The sequence below is a fragment of the Phascolarctos cinereus genome, unplaced genomic scaffold (genome assembly GCF_003287225.1).
Source record: "Phascolarctos cinereus isolate Bilbo 61053 unplaced genomic scaffold, phaCin_HiC Scaffold_2;HRSCAF=192, whole genome shotgun sequence".
In the NCBI taxonomy this organism is placed as follows: Eukaryota; Metazoa; Chordata; class Mammalia; order Diprotodontia; family Phascolarctidae; genus Phascolarctos; species Phascolarctos cinereus.
Window position 1 is genome coordinate 294,439,602 of NW_027555625.1, and position 16,834 is coordinate 294,456,435.

At 36.8% G+C, this 16,834-nt stretch overlaps 2 pseudogenes; both read right to left on the reverse strand.

Moving 5' to 3' along the window:
• Nucleotides 1–3,995: 3,995 nt before the first annotated feature.
• LOC110207286 (acyl-CoA-binding protein pseudogene) lies at nucleotides 3,996–4,249 on the reverse strand (annotated as a pseudogene).
• Nucleotides 4,250–10,983: 6,734 nt separating this feature from the next.
• On the reverse strand, nucleotides 10,984–11,920 carry LOC110207342 (olfactory receptor 2D2-like; annotated as a pseudogene).
• Between the last annotated feature and the right edge of the window lie 4,914 nt (nucleotides 11,921–16,834).

Sequence of the window (16,834 nt, forward strand, 5' to 3'; positions counted from 1 at the left end):
CTTTAGGGCACACAGAGTAGGAGGTGGAAGGTGTAGTCAGACAAAAGTCTGGCTGTTCTTATCACCTGAGGTTGGAGATCAGAGCAGGAACTGGTAGGCTCCAGGCAACAGGAAGTTGCTTTGGGGCAGATGGAAGATGCTGGAAGAGGCTACCATAATAATTACCATAATAATGATAATTTCTATCTCTTGTTTGGTCATAAATTCTTCCCTTCTCCATAGATCTGAGAGGCAAACTATTCCTTGCCTTCCTAATTTGCTTATGTTATTACCCTTTATGTCTAAATCACATACCTAATATTGGTATACGCTGTGATATGTTGGTCTGTGACTAGTTTTTGCCATACTATTTTCCAGTTTTCCTAGCAGTTTTTGTCAAATAGTGAGTTCTTATCCCAGAAGCTGGAGTCTATGGGTTTATCAAACAGTAGATTATTATAATCACTTACTACTGTGTCCTGTGTCCCTAATCTATTCCACCACTCTATTTCTTAGCCAGTACCAAATTTTTTGCTGATTGCTCCTTTATAGTATGGTTTTAGGTATGGTATAGCTGGGCCACCTTCGTTTGCATTTTTTTAAAATTAATTCCCTTGATATTCTTGACCTTTTGCTTTTCCAGCTAAATGTTATTATTTTTTTTTAGCTTTATAAAATAATTTTGTTAGTTTGATTGATATGACACTGAATAAATAAATTAATTTAGGTAAAATTCTTATTTTTATTATATTAGCTTGGCCTACCCATGAGCAATTGATATTTTCCCCATTGTTTAAATGTGACTTTATTTGTGTGAAAAGTGTTTTATAATTGTATTCATATAGTTTCTGGGTTTGTCTTGGCAGGTAGGCTCCCAAATATTTTATATTGTATACAGTTATTTTAAATGGAATTTCTCTTTCCATCTCCTGCTGCTGGGCTTTGTTGGTTATAGAAATGCTGATGGTTTATGTGGGTATATTTTATATTCTGCAACATTGCCAAAACTGTTGATTGTTTCAAGTAGCTTTTTAGTTAATTCTTTAGGAATTCTCTAAGTATACCATCACATCATCTGCAAAGAGTAATAGTTTTGTTTCCTCATTGCCTATTCTAATTCCTTCAATTTCTTTTTCTTCTCTTATTGCTAAAACTAACATTTCTAGTACAATATTGAATAATAGTGGTGATAATGGACATCTTTGTTTCACCCCTGATCTTATTGGGAAGGCTTCTAGTTTATCCTCGTTACATTTAATACTTGCTAATGATTTTAGATAAATACTACTTACCATTTAAAAGAAAGCTCCATTTATTCCTATGCTCTCTAGTGTTTTTAATAGGAACGGGTGCTATCTTTTGTCAAAAGCTTTTTCTGCATCTATTGAGATAATTATATGATTTCTGTTGGTTTTGTTATTGATATGGTCAATTACGCTGATAGTTTTCCTAATATTGAAGCAGCCTTGCATTCCTACAAGGAATCCCACGTGGTCATAGTATATTATCTTTATGATAAATTGCCATAATCTCTTTGCTAATATTTTATTTAAATTTTTTCATCAATATTTATTAGGGAAACTGGTCAATAATTTTCTTTATTTTGGCTCTTCCTGGTTTAGGCATTAGCACCCTATTTCTGTTCATAAAATGAATTTGGTAGAACTCCTTCTTTGCCTACTTTCCCAAATAGTTTATATAGTATTGGAATTAATTGTTCTTTAAATGTTTAGTAGAATTCATTTGTAAATCCATCTGGCCCTAGAGATTTTTTCTTAGGGAGCTCATTGATGGCTTGTTCAATTTCTTTTTCTAAAATGAGATTATTTATTTTATTTCCTCTTCTGTTAATCTGGGCAATTTAAATTTTTGTACATATTAATCCATTTCACTTAGACTATCAGGTGTATTGGCATATAGTTGGGGAAAATAGCTCTTAAGTATTGCTTTAATTTCCTCTTCATTGGTGGCAAATTCACCCTTTTCATATTTGATGCTGGTAATTTGGTTTTCTTTTTTTAATCAAATTACCCAAAGGTTTATCTATTTCATCTGTTTTTTCATAAAACCAGCTCTTAGTTTTATTTATTAGTTCAATAGTTTTCTTACTTTCAGTTTTATTAATCTCTACTTTGATTTTCAGAATTTTTAATTTGGTGTTTAATTGAATATTTTTAATTTTGTCTTTTTCTATTTTTTAAGCTGCATTCCCAGTTCATTTATCTGTTCTTTCTATATTTTTTTGATGTAAGTATTTAGAAATATAAAATTTCTCCTATGTACTGCATTGGTTGCATCCCATAAATTTGGTATGTTGTCTCATTATTGTGATTCTCTTTGATGACATTGTTGTTTCTATGATTTATTGTATGACCCATTCTTTAGGTTTATATTATTTAGTTTCCAATTTATTTTTAATCTATTTTTCCATGGCCCTTTAAAACATGTAATTTTTATCGCATCATGATCTGAAAAGGATGCATTTACTATTTCTGCCTTTCTGCATTTGATTATGAGGTTTTTATGCCCTAATACATGGTCAAATTTTTTATAGGTGCCAAGTACCATTGAGAAAAAGTATATTCCTTTCTATCCCCATTCAATTTTCTCCAGAAGTCTATCACATCCAAATTTTCTAAAATTCTATTCACCTCCTCAGTTTCTTTCTTCTTTATTTTGTAGTTAGGCTAGTTCTGAGAGGGGGGAGTTTAGGTCCCCTACTAGTATAGTTTTACTGTCTATTTCCTCCTATAACTCATTTAACTTCTTTAGCAATTTGTATGCTATACCATTTGGTGCATATTTGTTTAGTACTGATATCACTTCATTGTCTATGATACCTTTTAGCCAATTGTAGCTTTCTTCCTTGTTTCTTTTGATTATCTCTATTTTGTTTTTGCTTTGTCTGAGATCATGATCACTACTCCTGCTTTTTTCCCCCTTCAGCTGAAGCATAATATATTCTGCCCCAGTCTTCTACCTTTACTCTGTGTATATCTCTCTGCTTCAGATGTGTTTTTTGTAAACAGCATATTGTAAGATTCTGGTTTTTGATCCACTCTGCTATCTGCCTCCATTTTATGGGAGAGTTCATCCCATTCAAATTCACAGTTATAATTACTAATTGTGTATGTTTCCCTCCATTCTCTTTCACCCCTGTTGATACTTTTTTTCTCATTCTCTCCTTTCACTCTGTCCCTCCTCACCACTGCTTTGCTTCTGACCACCCTCCTTCAATCTGCCTTTCCTTCTATTAGCCCATCACCCTTTTCTTTTCTTCTTCACCTCCTACTTCCTTATAGGCTAAGATAGATTTCTATACTTAGCCAATTGTGTATGTTATTCCCTCTTTGAGCCAAATCCGGTGAGTGTAAGGTTCGAACAATGCTTACCCTCTCCCTTCTTTCCCTCTACTGTCTTTCATGCCTTTTCATGTGATATAATTACTCCATTCTGCCTCCCCCTTTCCTCTTCTTCTTGTACAATCTTTTTTTACCCCTTATTTTTTATATCATCATATCAAAATCAACTTATGCCCACTCCTTCTGTCTATGTATATTCCATTTAACTGCTCTAATAGAGATAGAGTTCTTAAGAGTTACAAGTATCATCTTCCCGTGTAGACATGATACTTTAACCTTATCGAATGACATTTTTTTTTCCTTCTGGTTTACCTTTTTATGCTTCTCTTGAGTCTTGTATTTGAAGATAGAATTTTGTGTACAGCTCTGGTCTTTTCTTTTTTTTTTTAAAGTAACAAATGTATTTTATTGATTTACATATTAAAGAAAGCTATTGAGACAAGATTAAGAACTGCTTTGCTTTCCAATTCAACAATTATGCAACATGATGGACCTACAGTAGCAATGCCAACTCTAACTGCTGCACATTATTTACATGCTGCACATTATTTACATGCGTTTGACTTTGATCATAGGATTAGGAAATCAAAGCATTATTTTAATTTAGCTTCTGAGTGCATGGCTGATGTCTGAATCCAGTTTCTTTTATGTTCTTTATTTTCCTTTTAGTTCTTCCACTTTTGCAATATAAGCTTCCATGGAATCTTCTTTGGATTTCCCTTTCAAAGAGTTTCAGGCATCCCACTTACCCTTGCCTTTGAAGTCCATTATACCTGGATAATCTGTATTTACATCTTCGACTGGGCTTGTTCGTAGTGGCTATAGATAAACAACATCTTCTGGTCATCTGGTCTGGACTTCAGGTTTTTGACTTCTTCTGCAGCTTGGTCAAATTCAGCCTGTGACATGCTGCAAGCTAAGCAGAGTGGAGAGTAACAGGCTTCCAACCTAATGCCTGGATGCTCAACCACAGCAGGCTGGGCTAAGCCCACTCCCAGCCTCTGGCTCAGCTTTAGCTCTGGTCTTTTCATCAGGAAAGTTTGAAAGTCTCCTATTTCATTGAATGTCTATTTTTCCCCTGAAAGATTATGCTCAGTTTTGTTGGGTAGTTGATTCTTGGCTGTAATTCAAGCTCCTTTGTCTTCCAGAATATCATATTCCAAGCCCTCTGATCGATACTTTAATGTAGAAGCTGATAAGTCCTCTATAATCCTGACTGTGGCTTCTTAATATTTGAATTGTTTATTTCTGGCTTTTGCAGTGTTTTCTCCTTGACCTGGTAGTTCTGGAATTTGACTACTATATTTCTCAGAGTTTTCATTTGAGATCTCTTCCAGGGGGTGATCAGTGGATTCTTTCAAAAGTATTTTACCCTCTAGTTCTAGGATATCAGGACAGTTTTCCTTGATAATTTCTTGAAAGATACTGGCCAGGCTTTTTTTTTTCTTTTTTTCTTTTTTTTTAAATCATGGCTTTCAGGTAAGTCCAATGATTCTTAAATTATATCTCCTGGATCCATTTTCCAGGTCAGTTCTTTTTCCAATGAGGTATTTTGTATTTTTTTCTATTCTTTCATTCTTTTGATTTTGTTTTACTGATTCTTGAGTCATTAGCTTCCACTTGCCTAATTCTAATAGTTAAGAAATTATTTTCTTCAATTAGTTTTTGCACCTCCTTTTCCATTTGGCCAATTATGCTGTTTAAGAAGTTGTTTTCTTTGGTGGATTTTTTTCCCCATTTGGCCAATTGTATTCTTTTAAGGAATTGTTTTCTTCAGTCATTTTTTGTGCTTCCTTTTCCAAGCTGTTGTCTTTTTTCATGATTCTTTTGCACAACTCTCATTTCTTCCCCCGATTTTTCTTCCAGCTCTTTTATCTGATTTTTGAAATGCTTTTGGAACTCTTTCAAAAGGACTTTTTGGGCTTGAGATCAATTAGTATTCCTCTTTGGAGCTTTGCATGTAGGCTTTTTGACATTGCTGTCCTCTTATTTTTTTCTTTAAAAAAAAACCCCAACCCTTAAATACACAATAGAGAAAAGAAAAAGAAACATATTATAAACTTAAATATTGAAACTTAAATACAAAATAAGAAAAGAAAAAAAATGTCATGTGCATCACAGAACATAAGAGGTTTCAAAATATATGGCAATAAATTTCCATTTCAAGAAAGCTTATATAATAAATACTATACATTGTATTGAGAGCTGTCTATCTTTTCTTTGCTTCTTTGTAAGTTTTCTTTTGTTCTCTGCTGTTTACTTTTTACTTTGTTCTCCCCCTCCTCATTCTCCCTCCTCCAGAAGGCAACGATTAAGCATGGATCTATTTATATATAGATATGGATATATACATACACATATACATGCACACACACACACACACACACACACACACACACATACATACATAGACATACATTTTCCCTAACAAATTCAACTCCTGATCTTTGTTTTTATGTTTGTGCATATCTCTTATTTCCTACCTCTCCTGATTCCTCTACTTTAGTTCTATCTGGTACCTTGCCCTCCTGTTACTTAACCTAGTGCCCTTCCAAGGATCCTTCCCTTATCCTCCCATTCCCATTTATCTAAACAACCTTCTATACCTGCCTTTAACCTATTCCCTCACCCTCCCCTCTAGAGATGCCTCTCTTATACTCTTCCCATCTCCTTAAAGTTTTATGTCTTTCTGAATTTAGAAGACTTTTATACTCCTACACACACACACACACACACACACACACACACACACACACACATGCACACACGCATACACACACTTATATATGTTCCTCTTGAACCCATTTCTGATGAAAGTAGGTTTCCAAAACTAATAGCCCTCCTCCCGCATCTAATTCCTTTGTGTCAGTTCTTCCTCTTGCACCTCATTTGTATAAGATAATTACTCTTTTTAGCCATTCCTAAATGGTTTTACTTTTAAAAATCATATCATATTCAGGTCTACCCCAATCTTTCTTATGAACTACCCAACTTTCTTATGAACTACTCAGACATATATTTTACATTTTACATACATAAAAGGTAAACGGTTGGTCCATAGTGAGTCCCTTGTAATTAGTCTTTGGTATGTATCTTATATTCCTCTTGGCTCTTGTATGTCAAATATTCTATTAAGTTTAGGGCTTTTTTAAACAAAGTTCTGAAAGTCTGATAGTTCACTAAATGTCCTTTTTTTCATTCAGGATTATGTTTAGCTTTGCTGGGCATGATATTTTCAGCCAGAAGCCCAATTCTTTTGCTCTTTGATATATAGTGTTCTAAGACCTGTGGTCTTTTAGTGTTGCCTTTCCTAGGTCTTGTGTTATTCATATTTAAATTGTGAACATATTTAAATTTTTTTTCTTGTTGCTCATAATATTTTATCCTTGAGCTGGTGTTTTTGAAATTTGTAATATTCCTGTGGGTTTTCATCATAGGGTCTTTTCAAGTGGTAATTGATGTTTTTTTTTCTATTTCTACTTTCCCCTCTTGTTCTAATGCTTCAGGACAATTTTCTTTAATTATTTCTTGTATTATTGTATCAAGATTCTTTTTTTGTTCATAGCTTTCAGGTAGCCTGATTATTCTTATGTTTTCTCTTCTTGCTCTGTTCTCCAGATCAGTCATTTTTCTTATGTTTCAATTTCTCTTCTATTTTTTTCATTCTTTCTATTCTGTTTATTTCTTGATGTCTCATAACTCTGGTGGCTTCCCCTTGCCCAATTCCAGTTTTCAAGAAGTTGCTCCTTCCTTAAGCTTCTGGATCTCCTTTTCCAATTGGCTGACTTTCTTTTCAAAATCTTGTTTCTCTTAGATTGTTCTTTTTTTTTCAGTTTTTCCTCAATCTCTCTCATTTGATTTTTAAAATTCTATGAATTCTTTTTGGACAGGTGACCATTTGATATTACTCTTTGGGGTAGAAAAGGATTTCTTTGCTTCAATATCCTCTGAAGATGAACCTTGTCTTCTTTAGTCCCATAGCAACTCTCTATGGTTGGATTCTTTCTCCTTTTTTTGTGTGGTAGTAGCTTAATTTTTGTATTCACTTCTATTCCTGGGGGATTGTGGATGGTGCCTCTGGCCTCAGATTTTCAGTTCTCCTCTCTGGCCTGGAACTGGACCCAACACCTCCAGCCTCCTGTAAGTGCCTACAGCCAGCAGCATCCCTGCTCTAATGCTTCTATATTACCCTCTGGCTGCATCTCTGCAGCACAGCTGAATCTGGCTTTCCTTGTTAGCAGAGGTTCCTTGGATCTTCCCCGGCTCAGATGCCAAAGTCCCCTCACTATCCCTGGTAAAAGTTTCTGTGGCTGGGGCTAAGGCAGCCTTCCAACCCAGCTAATCCCAAGGCTTGCCACTTGTGCTTTAAGGGAGCTAGGGCCTAGCCTGGAAATGTTTACTCTTCACACACACCAAACCTCATCCTGGGATTTTTCTTTAGATCTTCTTCTATTGTCCCAGGAAGACCCCTGTTGTGCCCCTACTCATTTATTTTTACTGCTTTATGTTTGGCCTGAGGTGCTATTTTATCTCTTTTGTGGGGGAAGCTAGAATCATCTCAGTCATCCATTTTTATAACAGAGTCATCTTTGGCTCTTCTTATTTCTTCTCTCCTCTTATCCAAATCTGTTGCCAAGTCCAGTTATAATTACACTTTGAAAAAATCTCTTACATCATCATCTTCTCTCTATTCATACTACCAAAATTCTAGTGCAAGCTCTCCTTACTCTGTTATTGGACTACTTTAATAGCCTCCCATCTGATCACCCTGCTTTTAGTTATTCCTCTCTCCATCTCATCCTTCACATGAATGTGAAAATAATCTTTTAAATGCATTGGCCTGTCCATATTACTCCCCTGCTCAAAAGCTCTGAGTGGCTTCTCAGACAAATGTATATTCAGCCTGGCCTGCCACACAATCTAGCTCCAAATTAACTTTCCAGCTTTATTTCTCATCACTACTTAATATCTCTGTTTCTGAAACTGCAAAATGGAGATAATATACCTTTACTACTTAACTTACAAGGTTGTTGTGAAGACAGCCCTTTGTAAATCTTCAAAACAACATAATATTAGCTGTTATTATTGGATGTGGCCTAATGCATAGGAGTCACACATTTCAAAAACCGATATTAAGAGGGAAGCTAGGTAGAGCTCCATTTTGGACAAGTTAATAGGCTTGCCATGTCTAAGAATTTGAATAGAATTTAAAGGCCTTCCAATCCAACCCACACTTTAAGACAACTATCCCATAAATCATACCACCAATGTAATAATCCAGCCTTTGCTTGAAGACCTCTTAAGGAAAGAGAAGCGGCGACTTCCTAAGGAAGCCCATTTCACATTTGCAAAGCTTTAATCATTAGAAAGTTACTCTTGACATGAAGTATAAGTTTGAAATTTCCGCCTATTACTTTTGGTTCTACTCTCAGATGCAAGTATAACAAAACTAATCTTTCTTCTATGTGCCAGTCTGTTAGTAACTAAAGACAGCTATCATGTCTTTCCCTCCCTACTATCCTCCCGTTCCCATTATCTTTTCTCCAGGTTAAATGTTCCCAGTTCCTTCTACAGCGTGGATTCAAGTCCCCTCCCCATTTTAGATTCCCTCCACTGAACATACTTATTAATGTCCTTCCTAAAAGGTCAAGCTCAATATAAACACAATATTGCAGATGTGGCATCACCAGGACAGAGATGTTGGGACAAATGCTATATAGGAACTGTTATACTGTAATAGTGGTATAACAGTAATTACTCTATCTCCCACTGCCTGAAGGCTGGATGTGTTATATTTTTCCTCTTCCCCAGGGATCTCTGGTTTCCTTAGAGGGGTGGGGATGAGTCTATCATCTTTACCAGCGGCCCAAGCCCCAAGGACTATATTCCCTCAATTTTAGGGATCTAAGCATCTCAGTTCCATTTAACTGCTTAATAGTCAAGTTAGCTTTTACTAAGGAAAATTTACTTCAAAGACAGAGCAAGAACAAATATAAAAACATTCCCTCCACCACCTGGGCAGTGTAATCCCTTTATACCTGTAGTGTCAAACTCAAATAGAAATGGACTCCTCTGGATATATATTGACTTAGAAAAACACAAATTAACATTATGTTGTATTTTTATTTATTTTGTTAAACATCTCCCAATTACATTTTAATCTCCTTTCAGTTAGAGTTTGGTGGGCTGCTTGCCATGTGAGCTGTGAGTTTACACTTTATACTATGTCAGTCCCTAGGGAAAAGAGGAACATTAGGCTCATAGAGCAACACAGTTCCTACATACCATTAGTTCTACCAACCATAGTTCTCTGTATATTGTCCTCCCCCCTTTATGCTATATGCTCTTTGAGAGCAGGTATGGTTTTTTGTTTTTATCTTCTTTTGTATCCCTAGTATTTAGTACAGTGCCTGGTACATAGTAATAGCTTGATAAATGCATGTTTACTTGACTTGACTTGAATGTAAGAAAAAAATTCCTGAAATTCCTAATAACTAGAGCTGTCTGGAAATTGAATATATTGTTTTAGGAGGTAAGGTGTTCTCACTAGTGGTTTTCACACAGAGGTTAACAGCTTCTGAAGGATGATTTGTAGGGAATCCTTTTAGCTACCTATTGAATCAGAAGACCTCTGAGATCTTGTCCAATTTTGAGATAGTAGGATTATTTTGAACTAATCTTTATGTGTCAAGTTTTCAAGTTCTCTCATGACCTGTCACTCATCTCTGGACATCCTCCCTATTAGTAATGATCTTCAACGGTTACATTCAGGACAAAACACAGAATGCAAAGGTGTACTGTTACTATTTTGAACACTTTATTTCTATTAATGGTAGTCCAAGATCAAATTAGAGGAAGTGCTACTACATAGTGGAGAAGCTCTTGGAGTCAGGAAGACCTGATATTTATATACCCTGCTGTATACTGTCATTTGACTCTGGGCAAGTCACTTAACCAGTCAGATTCCCAGACAACTTATTTTCTAAGAAATTGTATCTTAAGATAGTTGCTTATCTTCATTAGTAGAGTTTCTTCAATGAGATTACTATCTCATAACTATATATATATATATATATATATATACATATATACATATGTATATGAATATGTATACATATTTACATTTGTGATTTTATTGGTAGATGGTAATCTCTCTCCCTCTCTCTACACACACACACACACACACACACACACACACACACATTCTTGCCACCTATATCTATCTAGAAATATAGACAGTGAGAACGCCCTTATGTGACTCTCCCCACTAGTTTCCCAAAGGCCTGCATCTCCTGTGCCCAAGGATTCTTATACCTCATGTGGCTCTGTTTTCCAAAGTCATGTGCAGAATTTCTAGGAGCTGTAATGACTTCACAATAATGAGACTCTGCTTTGAGTCCTCCATGTTGGCATAATCCCACCGAAATCTCCAGAGTAACAGATGCATCATCCCACACATCTCCCTCCAAATAAAGACACATTAAGGGTGTATAATACATAAACATTCTGTATGTTATTAGAGAACAATATAAACATATATTTTATACCACCAGTCATGAAGGAAAAGCCATTTCTTCCCAGAGAGGCATACAGCAAGTCTTGGAGGTAAGAAATGTAGCCAATTGTAAATATATGTTGAGGCTCAAGTTCTATGGGGTTTCCCCCTGTTGACTGCATTCCTAAGTGCCCTCTTCACATCCTTGTTCTGCAGGCTGTAGATAAGGGGGTTAAGCATAGGGTTTATCACTGCATAGAAAACAGACACTAGCTTCCCTTCATTCTTGGAGGACTTAGGTATCATGTAGGAAATGATTCCTGTTCCATAAAAAAGGATGACCACAAGCAGGTGGGAGCCACAGGTGGAGAATGCTTTGAGTCTCCCTGAAGTCGTCTTCATCCTGATGACAGTCACTATGATAGAGCCATAGGAGAGTAGGATAAAGGACATGGTTGCAAGAAGAATCACCACACCCATGAGGAATATGGCTGTCTCTGCTTGGTGAGTGTTTGTAGATGCCAAAGGTAGGAGGGCTGGGGCCTCACAAAAAGAAATGAGTGATCATATTGTCTCCTTGGTAGGGGAGTTGTAATGTAAATGTAGTGTCCACCAAGGATGCTACCAGTCCACTGACCCAACATCCCAAGGCCAAGTGACCACATACCTTCCAGGTCATGATTCTTGGGTAGTGCATTGGGTCACAGATTGCCAAGTACCGGTCATAGGACATCACAGCTAACAGAGCACACTGTGTAGATCCAAAAATGAGGAAGAGAAAAATCTGAGTTGCACATCCCATAAAAGAAATGACTTTCCTTCTGGGCAGCATGTGGACTATAGCTTGGGGAACTATGTTAGTTGAGAAGAAAAGGTCAGCCATAGACAAATTGGCCAGAAAAAAGTACATGGGTGTATGGAGTTGTGAGTCAGTCAGAACCAGGCAGATGAGGAGTAAGCTTCCAAGCACAGTAGCCATGTAGACTGCCAGAAACAATACAAAGAGTAGCACCTGAGTTTGAGGGTCACCAGAGAGACCCAGGAGAAGAAATTCTGTCACCCAAGTCTGGTTGGCCTGGCTCATGTTCTTTCTGTTTCTTTAGAAAGGACCCAACAGGTAGTTGATGTGGGGATATATCCTGTAGAATTATATCATCTAATATTGTTAGATGTTACCTAGTTCAATCTTCCACACAACCATGAACAGATATCCTGATCAGTATCCATTGAATACTTTTAGTGACATTTAGTGTGCCATCCAACGAAGAAGTGATTCCATTGTTGTACATCTCTGATTCTTAAAAAATGTTTTCATATAATGAAATGAAATCTCTCACTCTATAATTTCCTACTGCTGATGTTACTTTTGTTCTTTGGTTCTACATAGAACAAAATCTCATCCTCTGCCATAGGAAAAGGCTTAAAAATTTGTAGACAGATCTCTACAACCTTCTAAACCTCTCTGTTCCTAGCTAAATATCACCTTATCTTTTCCCTTTATAAATAAGATATGCTATCTAGACCCTTTCCATTTCTGTTCACCTTTCTATACATATGCTCCTTCTTTTTTTTATTCATGTTCCACTCAAAATTTGGGGTCAAAACTGAGTATAATTCTTCATGTGTGGTCTGACCATCAGAATGTCCACTGCTTTTAGACTAAAATGACCAAACATTGTATTAACTTTTTTGTTGTCTATATCTTTGTCATACTAGACCCATATTGAGCATGTAGTCAATGAAAACCTTTTTAGGTTATTTTCACTTGAATGACTGTTGAACTAGGTCAATCTCATTCCTTAATTGTGCTGATGATTTTCCAACAAATATCAGAAATCCAGATTAAGCCGTTTGACTAAATCCTGTTATACACACATGTGTACACACACACACACACACACACACACACACACACACACACATATCATGTTTTTTCCCAAGGGAGCAATGAGGAGCAACAACATAAGGCAAAGAATTGTTAGTTCAATCAGTACATTGTGAGGAAAAATGAGATACTCTCAAGGGAAATCTTAAGCACTGATAGATAGCGATCTCTGCGATGATCCACAATCCTACATCAGGATTTAGCACTGAGTTTAGGCTTTCACCATACTCAGAGAAACTCTCCTCTTTGCTAGTATCAAAGGACAGCATGAACAGCAGGGAACCTTGGGCAAATCACTTAACATCTTTGGACCCCTATATGAAATTAAAAAGGTGTTCAACCATATGGAAGAACTTCCTATTTGGGTACCAGTGGTACCTCCTGCCTGAGTTTTCTTTATTGGGAAACAAAACCTACCTTGCATGGGGAGAGGTTGGAGCGGCCATGTGGAGAGACCACTAGTCATGTCCTAGGAAGTCTAATAATATCTGAGTGTTGTCTGGGGAAGACAAGTCCCTCTATATCAGATTCTGTTTCCTGTTAAAATTGGCATCATTGTTAGTCATTCCACTATATTAATCTATTGTTTATGATAGTCGCTGTGTGACATATCCAATTTGTTTTAACATTTGACTGCTTCCAATCCAACTACTGCTTCTGACCTTTCACAGAGACTCTTAGTTGACATGAGGTTTCCTAGAGAGGTTTGGAGAACTGCCTCATAAGTGAGAAGGAACCCAACACTGGGTCATAGATTGCTGAGGCTATTGTCTTCCTGCTGGCTATGACCATATTAGGGGTCATAGAACCCCACCCCCCATATTCAGTTGTACAATACTGTAGACCATTCTACTGTGGAAAGAAACATTTATGACTTGATTTTCATGGGTGACTTTTTATTAATCCATGCAATTTGGAAGAGGTTGAAATGAATTCAGGGTATTTCCACTCATGGTGATATCTTCCATGGAAGATTTGCTGGGTGGTGTTGGTGCCTGGGATACACATGAATTCCATGATTTCCTAGTGCTCTAATGAGATAATAGATGTGAAAATACTTTTTAACCTCTAAGGTGCTACACGTTCACTCCCCAGAGTAGCAAACACCAGCCTCACAAAAACATTATACATTAAATTTCTGGTTGCTCTCTGTCCCCTCTCTTCTCTCACCTGTGCTAATGCTCTCCCCCCTGCTCATGCAAGATAGCTAAGAAACTAGAATGGGTCCACAGCATGGTCTGATTATCTATATGGAAAGCTGTCTGACCCACATCTTATCCTTACAGTTTTCTCTCTAATCCCATAGGAAGATCATCAGCCTCCGCTCTTTTCATCTGATATTCACTATCAAAGGTCAGTTTATGTCAATGCAATGTCTTTTGCTTATATATACCCATTTCCTTTTGAACACACTTCTTTGTTTCATTGTTCAACTCTTTTCCAACTCTGTATGGAAAATCTTTTCTTCTCTATTGCTTCTCCATTTCCATCTACTTCCCTCCCTTTCTTGATCCTAATTTTATTTGTAAGCCCAAATTCCTGGCCAAGAAGGTTGTGAATCATATAGATGTTTCGTTGATCTTAAGGAAAAAGAAAGTAATCACATTTTGAAATAAAATTAAGTAAAAGAAAAATCAGGGCCATCTTATTTGAAATCCCTTGATATTTCTAAGAAAATTCCCTCTGAAGCTCCGTTCCCTTTTCTTTCTACTTTTCTAATTAAATCTGCATTTGTTTCAGCATCAGCATTCAAGTGAAACAGAATTTTTTGGAGTCAAATTTAGGGAGTTATTCAATTTTACTCTGTTTTAACAGTGTTTTCTACCATTTCTCATGTGAAGTGTATCATTTTAAAATAAGCTTTTGAGGCTAGGTATGGGAAGGTAACTAAGTTCCCGTACACTGATTATAATACTGTTTCTATGGGGTAAGTTTACAGAGATGTTTACATATTTTTTTTCCATATTGGATCCAGCAACCTATCAGATAAGCATTATCCTCTCTTTTTACAGATAAGGAAACTAAGTTTGAGAATGGTTAAGTGACTTACTCAGGTTCACATAACTAATAAATTTCTGAGGCAGGATTTGAACTCATCTTTCTAACTCCAATTCCAGCTCTTTATCCACTCTGCAACCACTCATAAATATAGAACATGTAAAAATCACGCAGTTAGCTCTTGCATCTAAGGGATTCTTTCTTTTGTGTAAGCTGTCACCACAAATTCATACTGGTTCCTGAGGTATCTGTGCTGGTAATAGATGACATAAATCCTACACATAAACTGTCTACACCCACTCCCAAGGTGAGGAAACTAGGATATCAGCTTTGGTGGCCAGGGGATCTTAAAACAACAGAACAGTGACAGAGAGATGCTACATCCAAAATCCCCTTGAAACATTCAATATCAAACTTCCTGTCCTTCTGTAACCTCTTTTCCTGTGCCCTTTCCTACTCCTAAACAGAGCTTTCTTACCTGGAAGGCAGAAAGGCCCAGGAATGCCTCTCTCAGTCTCTGAACAGACTCTAAATGCAGACCATAGAAGAGATGGCTGGGAAGTTGCCATTCAGCTGTATGGATGGGATACAAAGAACAGGCATTTTGTCCTGAAGGCAGAGATCACATCCCCAATCACTGTAAAAGGGCCAAGAGAAGGGACAGAAATAGAATTGGGGTTAAGGGGAAGAGTGGAAAACTTTTTCAAATCAACCCTTTCCACCAGTAAATCTTGGTGGTTCAGAGGACTTGCCTTTCGAATAAAGGCTAATTCCTTGAGGATGGTCCCAATTTGATGGGCTACCGTATTTGTCTCTGGAGTATCTATTATGCTCAGGAGGATTTCTCCTCATTAAGATAGAGAGGGGGAAGAGTTGCCTCTGAGAAAAAAATCAATTTTGGAGTAAGAAAGTACCCCAACCTTAGCTTTAGCCTCCTTCCTCTTACCCACCTTTCACCAATCAAGGATATCATGAATTTTGGAGGTTTGGAGAATTTCTTAGCTTCCCATTGATGTCTTAGCTGCATCTCTGGAACAGTTGGTAGCAGTGTCTGTTATGAGAACCATAATGGACACAGATTCATGTGTTCATAAGGACCCCAGCAAAAAGGTTATACTATGCTTAAGGGCAACCCCTTGAGTAACCCACAAAGGGAGAAAAGAATTTTCAGCAACAAAGAGCTTTGATGCACCCCTTTGCTACATTTGCTTTTTTAACTCAAGCCCAATTTTCCTTGGATTCTGTGTATTGGTAGGAGATTGTGTCACAGGTTATGGAGGAATGCTTTGAAATAACTTATTATTATGCAACTTTAGTAAAAACTATTTTCTAAAAGTTAATTAAGTCCAGCTGACTGTTAATTAATTGACAACCATAGTGGGAAACACACTGGTAGGGGTTCATGAGTGACATAGCAACAGAAAGGCCCTCAATTCCTCAGATATACCCTATAGCTCTGAGGAAACACAGTAGCTGTGCTCTGAAGACCTACCTCATCCGTGCAAGTGGGAGTCAACATAAGGAACTCAGAGATTTTATGTACCATACTAGTGGTGTGATTTCTGAGTCCAAAGTTATGGGGATTATAATTTCTCTTTTTCCCAGGATCTTTCATCTTTATTTTTTCTACTTATAAAGAAGACATATAATAGAAAACACATTTGTTGAAATGTAAGCCCCTAGGTATGAGGTAAATCCCTTTGCTAGTAATATTTGCTGGCTTGACACATCTCGTAACTTCTAGAGTAATATTTAGAGCTGGAAGGGAATTCTGGGGCTGTCTAGTTTACCCTTCTAGTTTTACAGTTGAAACTATTGACACTCAGGAATGTTAAGTGACTGTCTCAAAAAGCTATGGCTCAGGTAGTACGTTAAACTGTAGTTTTAACTATTGTTTAACTAAATTTTATCTTTTATTTCTACTTTTCATGAAAACTATTATAATTTCATCATTTAGTGATCGATACTGGCCCTGAACAAAATTTTACTGGTGCTTGCAGTCTGGTCTTAGCTGTTGCTTAACTTCTAAATCACTTGATTCTGTGTGGTTAAGAGATCTGCTTCATGCAGCTCCACCTTTCTTTGTTTACTTTCTTTTTATCTTACCCCAGTAGA